Here is a 14,661-nt window from a genome sequence, read left to right on the forward strand (position 1 = left end):
TTGACTGAATAGACATGCATTTGACTGAATAGACGTGCATTTGACTGAATAGACGTGCATTTGACTGAATAGGTATGCACCTGACTGAATAGACATGCATTTGACTGAATAGACATGCATCTGACTGAATAGACATGCATTTGACTGAATAGACATGCATTTGACTGAATAGGTATGCATCTGACTGAATAGGCATGCATTTGACTGAGCAGGCATGCATTTGACTGAATAGACATGCATCTAACTGAATAGGTATGCATTTGACTGAATAGGCATGCATTTGAGCAGGCATGCATTTGACTGAATAGGTATGCATTTGATTCTGCTGCAACACTTAGGAGTCATTCTGATTTTTAGGTGAAAAAATATTTTGAGTATACAGAAAAGGGCCACAGGAACAGACACCAGTGAGCCCATGGATCACTTATCATGATTAACTCCCCATCTCCTGCTTTCCTTTTTTATTTTAATGTTTGTTATTTAAATTTCTGAGCATTTCATACATGAATACACTGTATTCACATTATTTAAAGCCCTCCAACTTCTTTGTTCTCTCCTCAAACTAAAGACCCCCCTTTCTTCTATATCACACACACACACACGCATACACACACACCCCCTACTGAGTGTTGCCATGTTTATTTTAAGAAAATAAAGCATAGAAAATATAGTTAAAAATCTGATCTTTTTCCTTTTCTTTCTTTTGCTTTTTCTTTTTGCTGTTTTTTTTTTTTTTTTTTTTTTTTTTTTTTTTTTTTTTTTTTTTTTTTGAGACAGGGTTTCTCTGTAGCTTTGGAGGCTGTCCTGGAACTAGCTCTTGTAGACCAGGCTGGCATGGAACTCACAGAGATCCACCTGCCTCTGCCTCTGGAGGGCTGGGATTAAAGGTGAGCACCACCACTGCCCAGCTCTGCTATTTTTCATATCAAGTTTTAAGAAATGTTTGTCAATTTTGGAATCTGATCCTTGAGATTTGATGTGTACTCCCTGTTGTGTTTACCCGCTCTTTAGTTAAATAAATACAACCAGAAGGCTGGCCTTTTGCATGCCAACCCACAATAATACCACACCAGCCACCTCCTCTAAACTTCCTCTGCCGAACACCAGGCAACTAGAACCTCTCTGCCCTGTGAGTGCTCCGTGCCACCACTGTGCACAGGAGCCTACCTAAGCCTGCCGACTCCCCTTGATCTTGAAATCACACAGACCTCCGTTCACCCTTTGCCCTTTGCCCCAACCCACAATGGGCTGGGCACTCCCCATCAATCACTAATTAAGACAATTCCCTACAGGCTTGCCTGCAGTCTGTCCCTAGGAGGTATTTTCTCTATCGAGGATCCCTTCCCTTAGATGACTTTAGCTTATGTCAAATTGACATAAAACTATCCAGCACACATCCCCTTTCCTGTGGGATGCATTTGAAGACCTCCAGTAGATGCCTGCAACCTTGGATGTTACCAAACCCTAAGTATATTGTATTTTTCCCTATGCACACCTAGCCATGTTAAAGATTCACTTCCAGATTAGGCACAGTAGAAAATTAGCAATAGTAACTAGCCGTAGACTAGCAATCCCAACATAGGATTTGGTGGTTGTGGGGTTTTTTGTTTGTTTGTTTGTTTGTTTGTTTAGTTTTTTAGCTTTTTGAGATAGGGTTTCTCTGTGTAGCCCTGTCTGTTCCAGAACTAGCTCTCTAGATCAGGTTGACCTCAAATTCACAAAGATCTGCCTGCTTCTGCCTCCTGAGTTCTGGGATTAAAGGAGTGTGCCACCACCATAGCCCGGGTGTTGCTGTTGTTCTTATTAAACACATTGTTGCTTAAAGGAAACCCTTTGCATTTCGTGTGGAAGATCTGATTTTCCAGGCTTCAGTAGCCCCATACTTTAGAGACATTTTTAAGTGCACTAGAAGTCTCCTGATGCAGATGCTCTGAACGCTCATCCAGCCTGATCACCAAGGTGTTTTACAGCAGACTGTGAGGCTGTGTGTGCACAGTGCAGATTTCCTAGACAAAGATGGCCACCGTGATGGAACAGAAAGCAGGGGACGTTATCACACCACTGAGAATTATGCTACAAACAAAGTCTTTATTTCTGGAATTTTCCAGGTAATATTTTTCTGATAGCAGTTGACCACAGAACTGAGTTGCAAACAGGGTTCATAACTGTCTCTGATTTCAGACAACCTCTGAAGATTTTGGAATGTAGCCCAAGGGGGGGGAAATCGCTGCAATGGAGATGAGGGATTCTATCCTATGGCAATGCAGGAGTGATGCAAAACCTAGACTAGATGCCACGAAGAGCTGCATTTAGTTTGGGTTCTTTATCCAGACTCCTCTTTAGGTCCAGAAGCTCAAAGAGACTGATGGTGCAGGCATCTAGGTAGAGTTTGCTTTGGCTCCATTTCCTGACTAATGGATACTCACTCAGCACCTGAGTGTAAACAGAAATAGGTGCTGGTCTTTCATCTGACACAGGATACTTCCAATACTTCCAGTCCTGTTCCTGGAAAAGCCAAGCTTCTTGCCCTGGCTCTAGCGCTCACATGCCCTGTGGCCTCTGGTCCATCTATGATTTTCCACTTGGTCTTGTTTCTGGTCTTGGAATGTTTATCATTTTTTTTGAGCTGACTTTATGTCGGGGGACTCCTCTCTTAAATTCTACCTGTTGCTGTGATGCAGTGGGAGCAGAGCAGCATGCTGCAGTATGCCTTCTTGTGGGGTGTCTTAGAGATGACCCTCCTCCAAGAAAGCCAGGACTTCATAGTTTCAATTAATTAATTAGTGATGCCAAGAATGGAACCCAAGAGGGGCTGCATTATACTGCCCCATTTTATAGGTGAGCAAACTGAGGCTGAATAGTTTTCAGTCACCTAGAGAGGAGTGGGCATTCTGAATCTCTGCCTGGAGCTGCATATATTGGGTGATCAAAAATCCAGGTAGCAAGATTCTCTTTTTTTTTTTCTGGTTCACCACCCCATCATAGGACATACATGCTTCTACATGAGCAACCACTGAAATGCTTCCCAGACTCATGAGTGCACAGATTGTCCTGTGCCGTCAGGGGGTTGAGGGACTACCATCTAGCTTGCTGACATGCGTGTTTTGAACAAGATGGTGCTCATCCATTCTGGCTGGGGCTAGGACTTGTCTACATTTTAGACATGCTGTTTGGAAGACAGCAACCATCACTGCGACAAACTGAACTGTGTGCGGGAAAGGGTACTCATTTCCCGAACGTTTCTCGGTGACATATTGTTTTTCTAGGGAAAGTGCCACAGCACACTCTTGTTCCTTTGCCCCAACCTGCTCCGCACCTCCACATGGGATGGAGAGGGTCCAAGTGCTTTCAGCGCCCCGTTTGTGCTCACCCTCACTCGTCAGCACCATGCTCACCCCAGCCTTCTTCTGATTCCATCTGGGTTACACAGACCTGAGTTTGAGGCTAGATTCTGCCTCTAACGGGCTTGTGGGGTGTGAGAAATTTCATTCTCTGAAATACCTTTTGCAGCATAATTTAGCGTATCCAGAAGACTGAATTCTGAATGTTGTCATTTCTTTGAGTGCACGTCCGGAGTTGACCAATAAGCAATGGGTAAAGGTGGCGTAACATGGGATAAAACCGGACTCTCGGAATGTGGCGGACAATGAGAGCTGAAGAGAGGCCAAGGAGAATGGCACAGGAACTTTCAACTGGCGATAGATCGAGAGAGAGAGACAGAGACCCAAATTGGAGCAACGGTCTGAGCTCTTAAGGTCCAAATGAGGAGCAAAAGGAGGGAGAACATGAGCAAGGAAATCAGGACCACGAGGCGTGCACCCACCCACTGTGACAGTGGAACTGATCTATTGGGAGCTCTTCAAGGCCAGCTGGACTGGGACTGAATAAGCATGGGTTGAAACTGGACTCTCTGAACATGGCGGACAATGAAGGCTGATGAGAAGCCAAGGACAATGGCACTAGGTTTCGATCCTAATACATGAACTGGCTTTGTGGGAGCTTAGCCTGTTTTGATGCTCACCTTCCTGGGCCTGGATGGAAGTGGGAGGACCTTGGTCTTCCTGTAGGGCAGGGAATTTGGACTGCTCTTCAGTATCGAGAGGGAGGGGGAATGGACTGGGGGGAGGAGAAGAGGAGTGGGGATGGGGGAGGGGAGTGGGGGGAGGGGGCAATGTGTGGGAGGAGGGGAGGGAAATGGGAAACGGGGAGCAGTTGGAAATTTTAATTAAAAAAGAATAAAAAAAAAAAAAGAAAAAAAAACATTCTTACTGCATCCCGGATAGATACATGCTTGTTATCTATTGAGCAACAGCATCTGGACAGTTAGCACCTAAGTCAGTGGGAGCTCATGAACACATTTGAAAAACTTGGTATTTCCTCCTCACTCACAGCTGGTGACAGTATGAAGTCTCCAGAACAGTAGCCTGCGTCTGTCTGGAATAGAGACTAGGGGGTGGCTGGCTGCCCAAGAAGTCACCAGTGTTTGCTTCTGAAAGAGGAGGTGGCAGAGTCCGAGAGAAACGAGGAGAAGAGGGAAGAGTGGGACTGCCTGGTAAGACAGGTGAGAGCTGGGGTTGGGGTGGAATAGTTACATAAACTTGAGGAAGACATTCTGCTTTCTATTTTAAAACTTTATTCCTAATCAGTATGTGATTATTAAATACTCTTGTGAGGCATGGTATGATGTCTCTGTGTATGTATACATATGTATAGATTATGTAATGATTAGATCAGGCTAACTAGTAAATTCGCCACCTCAAACAGTCATCATTTCTTCATGGTAGGAGCATTTAAAATCATGTCTTCCAACTGAAATGTACAAGATATTGTGGTAAACTATGTTTGCCCTTAGGGTAGGTCAGTGGCTGCAACAAAGTTATGGTTAAATAGGGGGAGAAAGCTCTGGTGCTCCAAGGGGTGGCAGGGAAGTGGGGAGGGCAGACTGGAGAGAAGGAGCACCAGTGAGGAGCATTTGATTTGTTGCACCTGCAGAGGACTCGGGTTCTGTTCCCAGCACCCACAAGGCAGCTGACGACTGTAACTCCAGTTACAGATGCTCTGATGCCCTCTTCTGGCATCTCTGGGTACTGCATGCTTATGGTGCATGTACATACATGCAGACAAAGCACTGATACACAGAAAATAAAAATAAATCTTTAAAACCCTTGTTGTGACTATAGCATAGAATCCCCATCTTGCCTACCCAAGCAATAAGAAATTCTGCTTAGCTCCATGGGGGCCTCTAGGAGGGGGGCTGATTGGAAGATGTCCCAAGTTAGAGGAGCATCAATAGCCATTTCCTACAGGAGTGTGAGCGATTTAAGTCCAGGACTGGAGTGGAGCATGCTAGGAGCTGTGGGAAGCTGCTGGTTCCTGTGTAGAGGTACACTGGCCTTCCAGCTGCTCAGCAGCTGGCTGCATAGCACTGTATTATGTTTGGAGCTGGTTTGAAGGAAAATTATTTTGGTTCCAAGTGATAGGATCTAATTAATTCAAGCTGGCCTAAGAAAATCTGTGTCTTGGGAGATGTCCTACTCTGATTGACCAGACATGAGTCAGTAGCAGCAACAGGATGGCATGGAGTCTCATAGACCAAGGGGAGGAGAGGGGGAGGCTTCAAACAGCTGGAGCATTGCTTAGAGAAACAGCCCCTGTCCAGTGCTATTGCTGACGCCCCTTGGGAGTCCAGCCTCCATGTCTCACAGTCAGGGATCTGCCAAACACCAGGACCCAAGGGAAACAGTTTCCCCAAGGAGTCAACTGCTCCCTAAAAGGATATGCCAAGTAACTGTCAGTAACTATGTGCACTATGCACTTCTCCTGGGACATTTAGACACTCCCAAACATGCTTCATGCCATTAAGAAAGAATACTACACTACCCTTGGGCTATGAATGGTACCAGCTCAGTTTGGGTAAGTTGTAGTGGATGGTTGCTTTTTGTACTAGTTACCTGTCAGTGTGACTACTAGTTTCTATTTTTTGTCACAGTGGTCAAACACCTGACAATAAGTAACTGAAGGGAACACTATTTTGACTCCTAGTTTGAGGGCAACAGTGGATTGTGGCAGCAAAGGCATGAGGACTAGATTGTGACATAGTTACGTTGTGTCTACCGTCAGAAAGTCAATGGAGATGAATGCTGGCTCAGCTCACCTTTAGCTTCCCCCTCAGTCCATGTGATGGTGCCACCTACCTCAAGGGTGCATCTGCCCTCTCCAGTGAGCCACCCCTGGAACCTCCCTCACGGTGATGCCCAGAGATGTGTCTCCTAGGTGATGACAAATCCAGTCAAGCTGACACTGGAGATGGACCATCGTGCCTTCTGGTGTTCGCTGTACGACTTTGGAGAGTTGATGAGGTGATACCTGCGTGATTTCATCTTGGGTAAGAAATGACATGGCAGTGACTGTTATGTGCTCTTGGTCCTGTCTGGAGAGGGACACAGCTACCTTGTGTCAGATATTTCCTCAGAGACCCTGGAGCGTGCAGGCTGTGTGAGACAAGAGGAGCCTACGTCTTTTTCCACTACCCTGAGTCACACTCTAGAGTCAAGGTGTAGGGCAGAAACTGACCAAGCATGAGCTCTTTGCTCATGTCACTGAGCATCCATGATAATGCAGGTTTCCTCCAAACAACATTAGGATAGGAAGGGAAATACAGCCCTAGGGAAGGAACGGGTGATCAGGAGTGTAGAGGAACTCTTGGTAGCCATGTGGAGAGTGCTTTACAGGCGGAGGCCCTGGGGGCTGCTTTATGAGACAGGAGGCAAGTGAAATAGCTCAAGAGGGAGACGTCCCAACCACCCAAAGCAGAGGTGATAGTACCTCTGCGTACTGCAGCCTGGATCTTAGCTGTCCCTGCAGAGCCCGTGTGTTCAAGGTACCAGAACCCAGACAGGCACTGTTGGAAGGTGGAGCCCAGTGGGTGTTCTCCCTGTCACAGTGGAGAGGCAGACCCTCACAGGCGAGAGTGGGCCCCAGCCCTTCCTCCTTTGCTTTGCTCCCCAGACACGGTGTGAGTGACTTGATCTGCTGCCCACACCTTCTGGGAAGTGTTGCTTCGCTACATACAGGGCTGAGAACAATGGGGGAGATTGATCAGGGGACTGGAAACTCCAGAGCGTGGGCCAAAGCAAGCATGCTCTCCTTCTAAATTGATTCTCTTAGCTGTTCGTTACAATGATGGAGAGAGACATGAATAACACACGGTAAGAAAGGCAACTGGGTGACGGTTCAGGAAAATGGAAGATGGCAAGGGAGTAACTGTGACCGGCCCCAACTTTCCAGAGTAAGCCACTGATAACTCAACACGGGGACAGTGATGAGGAATAGGTGTCTGGGGATAGCCAGGTGGAGATAGAGAGGATACGTGGAATTTTGCTCTTTTTGGCCACTCTAGTCTTCCCTTTGGAAACTCATCCCTTTTCCATACCAGGTCTGTGGTTCTAACAGGATCAAATGTTCCACCTCTCTGTCCTAGAAGTGTGTGTGTGGGGAGGGGGGGAGGGGGGATGGCCAACCCAGGCCACCAGACCAATGTGAAATGAGTACATGACCCAATCAGGCCAAATCAGAGTTAGGTTACAGGACTTTTCCTGGAACTAATTGGGAAGGAAAAACTAGGGCTTCCCAGGCAGAGAACCCTAGCCAGTCTGAGTTGCTGGTGGCCATTTTGTCACTGTTTTGGGAAAGCATAGCCAACCAGTGGCAAGAGAGGCCTGATTGTCACCTATGAAGCATTCATGGCCAGCCATAATTGAAGCTGGCTTTCTCCGACACAAAGCAACATACAGCCATTTCCTTAAGTCAGTTGCAGTTGACTTAAAACCGATCGGCTCAGCCAGAGGGATTTGGACTCTGGAAATAGGGCTTGAGGAAGACATTGGGGTGCTAGAGTGGAGGTGCGACCTCAGAGTTGCAGGGGAGAAGATGGGTGTGGACAGAACCATGGGACGAGCTATGGTCTGGGAGCTTGTATAGGGATGTGCTCAGAAACACATCTAACTCCAAAGCACTATCAATGCACCACTCTTACAAAGCACTGGTTTGGAGCAGATGGAGAAAATGCTTTAAGACAGAAGAAGGGGCCTGGGGAGGGAGACAGCTCAGATAGTAAAGTGCTTGCCTTGGAAGAATGCAGACCTGAGTTGGGACACCCAGCCCCTGGGTAAAAGCAGGTGTGGCGGAGTACGAGTGCACACACCTGTAATGCCAGCAGTGGGGAGGCAGACAGCGGAGGACTCAGCTTTGGTGGCCAGCTAGTCTGGCTGAATTGGCAAGTTCCAAGTTCAGTGAGAAACACTGTCTCAAAAACTAGTAAGGTGCTGAGCAATAGAAAAGACAACCAATGTCAACCTCCAGCCTCCACATACACCTTCACCTCTCTCTCTCTCTCTCTCTCTCTCTCTCTCTCTCTCTCTCTCTCTCTCTTTCTCTCTTTCTCTCCATTTCTCTCTCTGCAATAGCACCAGCATTTTGTTCTGTACTGAAGACACAGTCTGACATTTTGGAAGCATTTTTAGAAAGGGGGAAAAGGGAGGTTCCCCTATAGACCGTTTTCAGAGTTCCTGCCATGGGGATGTCACTGTACTTCTCTGAGACTGCAGAAAGTGCGTGAGATAATATGTACTTTGGGTATTTCTCTGCTAGGACTTGAGGTGTTCCATTCATTTCCCCAATGCTGCTGAGTCACCAGAGATAGCTAGCGACCATTTAAGGACATCTTAAATGCTGATTCATTTCTCCAGCTCCAAAAGAGCTCACTGTTGACTTTTGACTACTTTTTAATTGTTTACAAACCATACCGCATGCGCTCATAGTGCAGGTAGCAGCTGGGCAGTACAGACTTGAATAAGTAAAAGGGAGCGTCCTTCTTGTTCTCCCTGTTCACGTTGCTCTTGGGGTCTCAGGAAAGACTACTCTCTCAGTTGCACTTTTCCCTGTGTGAATTTGTGTATCTATGACACACACACGGATATACACACATGTGCACACATCCTTTCACACGTCACACATACCAGGCCATTGTGAACATATTTATGACATTGACATCTTTGCAAAGCCACTGCATATAAAAAAGTATAACAAACAAATTCATTTTTAAGTTCTTCAAATAATTTAAGGGAGGCCATAGCTGCTTTTTTTTTTTTTTTGCTAACAGCCCATTTTAAGTGCCCAGTTCTGTGGATTTTAGCATTGACTGGTATAAGCATCACCACAATCAATTATAGGAAATTTTCATGTTATAAAAGTAAGCCCTTTGTTTAGCGTGGTGGTGCACGCCTTTAATCCCAGCATTGGGAGACAGAGGCAGGTGGATCTCCATGAGTTCAAGACCAGCCTAGTCTATAGAAGTGAGTTCAGAACAGTCAGAGGTACACAGAAAAACCCTGTCTTGAAAAACCAAAAACAAATAAACAAGTCCCTTAATTTTTAGCTATCACCTTCTCAGTGCCCTGTGTCAGCCCCATACAACCACTAATCTACATTCTGTCCCAGTATATTCATCTGGCTTGAATTCTTTCATACTAATAGACTTATATGATACATGGCCTTTTAAAAAGATTTATTTTTATTTTATGTGCATGTTTGCCTGCATGTATGTATGTGTACCATGTACATGCTTGCTGCTCTTAGAAATTGGAAGAGGGTGCTGGATCTAATGGAGCCAGAGTTATGTATGTTTGTGGGTGCTGGGAATCTGGCCCAGGTCCTCTGCAAAAGCAAGCGGTCTTAACCCCTGAGTCATCTCTCCAGCATCACAACCATGTTTTAAAGAGTTTCTTTGTCCCTATATATATTGATATGTGGATGCTGTTAGGATAAATCACTGAAAGGGACTAATACTGAATTAAAGGATATATGCCCTATCATTTTGACAAATAATGCCAAGTTGTTATGCAGACATCTCAGGAGCATGCTGTTTCTATCCAGGAATAAGTGCCTCTTCCACACCCGCCTCAGACAGTGCCATCTCCTCTGATTTAATAGCCCAGTTTTAATTTGCACTAATCTTATTATGAATGAGGTTAAAACATCGTTTCCTGTGATGAAGAACCATTTATGTATCCTTTTCTGTGAACATTCTCTACATTTTCTTCGCCTTTCTTCCATGTTAGATGGTAGAATTTTTATTGGTTTGTCGGAGTTTTGTATTGATTAAATATATGAGTTGAAAAGGCCCCTTTCCACATGTATTTTTAACTTCTGATGTGAGTTGCTACTTTGTAAATAAAAAACTGTGAAATTTTCTTTCTTATGGAATCAAAGTTACCCATTTATCTTTCTATATGTTTGAGGGTATTGAGTCATACTTTCTTCAAAAGGCCTCCCTTATGGGGCCATTGAGGTGCTTGGTTCAGTGATTAAAGTGTTTGCTTTGCAAGCCCAATGGCCTGAGTTCAATCCCTAGAACTCGTATGGTGGAAGGAGCGAACCAACACACTAGCTTTTCCTCTGACCTCCACATGTGTGTGGTGACATGTATACCCCCTCCACACATGTGCTGTGGCATGAATATCCCCTCCACATGTATGTTGTGGCATGCATACCCCCTCCACGTGTGTGCTGTGGTATGAATATCCCCTCCACAGAAAGCAAATAAATACAAATTCTTGAAAAAGAAAAGCTTTCTTCAAAAATTTCAGATTCGTGTTTTATTTGTTACATTGAAATCCCTAGAATTTATACCAATGTTCTTCCTGGTTGCTGCCCAACTTCCCTACCATTTTTCAAATAAACACGATTCTCTCGGGTGGCTTGAAAAGGCTGTACCGTAGGCAGCATTCCTGGGTGGGTCAAATTTCAGTTCTACTCCACCTTGGGGGTCACTGTTGCTGGATAACATTTCAATATAAACATTGTAATTAGCTTGTCTTGTTGTCAAACAGCCCAGCTGGCATTTTTATTGGCATAACGCTAGATTCATAGGAGAGCTGGTATGGTACAATGAATCTGCCTGAAGCACTTGACAGGATGAGGAATGAGAGAGCTATGTGGAAATGTCCCCAGCCCTGAAATACTTTGTTCATCACAAGTCATAAGCCCTAAACGATGACCAGGTTCCCTCTGGTTCGGATGTAGGGGACATCCTGTCAGCAGGAGGGATGCTGGTGGCTAGATTCCAAGGAGCTTGGAAGAGCTTGGGATATTCCTGTAGGGTGAGAGTCGCTGCTCCCCAGGCTGAGATCTAGACTGGGAAAACTCTGGAGGCTGGTAATCTTTGAACATGACCGGTTGTCCCCAGGCTTCCAGCCAGCACTTGCTAACAGCGGCAGGAACACTGGGGCCTCATGAGATGCAGGCAGGTCTGCAGGGTCTCTGTCTGCTCTTGGGACAGAGATAAGGGCCAGTGTGTTTCCAAATAGAACAGGAGCAGCAGCTGTGGTCATGGCCTGCAGAACCTGCTGGAGGTGAGTCGGGCAGTAAGTAGGGTCTCCATGGAAGACCTTTGGTGCGTACAGTCCTTGACACTCCTGTCTAGAGACAATCCGGCTTGGAAGTGTGGGTTTGTCCTACAACCATGCAAGAGGGCACTTCTGAGCAAACAGGGTTCTATTGCTGATCCTCCACATAAGCCTACGAACCAGGAAGAACCCCCAGGACCTGGGCGGTGGACCTGAAAATCACTCACTTGCCTACAGTATCTCTGTGTTAATATTTGTAAGTCTTTTACTTGGGATAAAAAGCAGGAGAGATGGGTATTCCAGCCGAAGGTGGCTGGAAGCTGAGATTGTGAAGGAGTGGGGCTGAGACCGTCTCCGGGATACGTTCCATTTCTAACTCTATCTGGTCTCAGTGAAGACTAGTGTGGTACCCAGTTAGGGGATGAGCAGCTTGTTGAGCCCCTAATAAAGATATGGCCATGTGATGAATGAAGAAAGCCGAGAACCAGTTCCAATTGTTGTGTTTCTTTCTCCCGGGTCTTTCTATCACTTTCCACCGGATGTCTGCATTGCTCCGGCTACTGCACTGCATGCAGTGCCTCAGATGGGTTACTGTTTTTCATGACATGTAAGTCCTACCACTGATCTACCTTTTATCCTATGCATACCATCTTAGTTACTTTTCTATTGCCATGACAGAACAGCATGACCAAAACAACTTACAAAAGGAAACATTTAATCTGGGCAATCGTGGCTCCAGGGGCTTAGAGTCTCTGACCCTTGTGGTAGGGAGTATGGCAGCAGGCAGGAAGAAGTAGTTGAGAGCTCATCTCTGAGCCACGAACACAAGGCAGAGAGAGAGAAAGGCAGAGGCAGAATCAACTAGAATGGCATGGGCTTTTGAAACCTGGAAGCCCACCCCAGTGACACGCCCTTTCCAACAAGGCCACACCTCCTAATCCTTCCCAAAGAGTCCCAGTAACTGGTCTCATTCAAACATATGAGTCTATGGGGCCATTCTCATTCAAACCACCACACATATTATCAGGATACCCTAAATTCCTCAGGGTTCCTCAAAATAAGGCACAGCCTTTCCCTGGTCTCTACCTCCCTCGTCCTGGAATTCCCGTGCTCTATGTTTGACTGACGGGACTTGCTCAGCCTTTAGGTCTTGCTCACCTATCACAGTCACTGCTGGCCATGTGGCACACATTCTGAGGATCATGGGGCTTGATGGCCTCTTACATGTCTGCACGACAGGCTCTGCCGTGAAAACGCCCCTTCTTTCTGCCTCTGTTCTGGAAGGTTAGCTGCCTGTTGAAACATCTCAACGGCATGACTGACCCTGGTCATTAGTGGCAGGTTGTGACTTTATGAGTCAATTTGACATGGACACTGCCAAGATAATGTGGCCCTATTTCCTCCGCCTCCTTCTTGATCCCTTTCCAATACCATCCCCTCCCCTCTCCTTTCCTGCTTTTCCTAGGGCGATTAACAGAGGCAACTGTTTCCCTGGTGTGCGTGCCTGTGTGTGTGTGTGTGTGTGTGTGTGTGTGCATCTGTGTATCTTTGTGTGCTTGCACGCATATGCTGAATACCAGAATCAGCTGGAAAACACATTTACCAATGCAGGCTTCTCAATCCCCTCCCATCCCAGACCCTTCAACCATTAAGGAAAAAGGGGGCTCAGACTGCCTCCAGGAAACCCAGATTTGTAGCCTTTCTGGAAATGTCTAGACGATTAATAGCCTCAGACCTGTCTCCTGGAAAGCAACAGTGATGTGGGAGGTGAGGGATGGTGGTACCAGAGCCTGAACGTGGTGCTCTGTAGGTGAAGGAGGTCACTTGTTCTTCCCGCCACACGGCTAGCTTAGACCCGAAATGATCACACAGAAACCATATTATTTAAATCACTGCTTGGCCCATTAGCCCTAACTTCTTATTAGCCTTCTTGCTCCCAGCGTTCAGTCCAGTTTTCCCCGCATACCTAAGTTTTGCCCTATCAAAAGGCCAAGGCAGTTTCTTTATTCATTAACCAATGAAAGCAGCACACAGACAGAAGGGCCTCCTATACCAGTGCTCTCCATGCTCACTTGGCAGCATTACTGTGCTGTTTGGTCCATTTTCTTAGATGAGCTCAGCACTGTCAGCCTCCATAGCTCCAGATCGTGAGTTACCTGGAGAAGGTCCCTTATCCACTTCCCGTGACTCGGGACACTAGCTCACAGCCAAGCTGAGAGCACCTGGCTGCACGACCGCCTCACGTTCCTTTCCCTTTAAATGATCAGTCAGGAAGACTACCCCTCTGCTGGCATCTTCCTGCCCTTCACCCGGATCTGGCTAGCTGGTCTGTTTTTCTCGGAAACTTGGCACCCAGAGCGAGCATGCATTGTTATCACCTGACATGGTTTTCCTGTAAGGCTAAATCACCCGCAAAGGCACCAGCTGGAAGTCAGTGTCTGAAGGAGGAAGATTTGAGTATCACATCCTAGGATTACTTTGTCTGGGAGGTATGTCCAAGGAAGTATCTCAACCCAGAGGGTACAAGGGTCTCTTTAGGGTCATCTCTCTATCACACTGCTGAGATGGTCCTGTGATTGTTCTCGTAAGCTGAGGTTCACAGGATCATGGGACATGGGTTTGGAGGGTAAAACTAACAGAGGAAGTAGGTATAGTCAGCAGGCCTTCAAGAGTGGTCCTGCAAACACTCCCCGCCCCCCCCAGCCAACCTATTCATTAAACAATTTTAAAATGATGAAAAAAGCTTAGAGACTCCAAATTTCATTTTAAACTGTTGAGACAGAACCATGACTTTAATTTTATTCTAAAAAAAAAAAGACACTTTATGGATTCCACTACCAGTGGCATCAATTTGTCATTTCATAAATCTTGAAATGTGATTTAATTAAGTGGTGTTTTAAAGCATTAAAAGGCACCCGGATGTCTAGCTTGCTGAGGCACAGAGCACTTTTGTCTTGACAGGGAGCAAGCAGGTTTCTCTACAGAGAAGTGTCTTCAAGGAGGTGGAAGATAAGACAGAGTGACAGGGGACACGTTCAGTCATTTCCAAAGAGGGACCATGTGGATAGATGGCTCCCATACCAAAGTCTTAAGTGTTATTTAGCTTTTAACTCTGTGTGTGCGCACGTGTGTGCACGCCTGTGTGTATGTGTGTAAGAGGACAGTTGTGGAGTTGATTCTTTCCTCCTAGCTCTAGGAATTGAACTCAGATCACTAGACTTGGTGGCAAGCCCCTTTATCCACTGAGTTATCTTGC

This window comes from Chionomys nivalis, chromosome 5 (genome assembly GCF_950005125.1).
Source record: "Chionomys nivalis chromosome 5, mChiNiv1.1, whole genome shotgun sequence".
NCBI lineage: Eukaryota > Metazoa > Chordata > Mammalia > Rodentia > Cricetidae > Chionomys > Chionomys nivalis.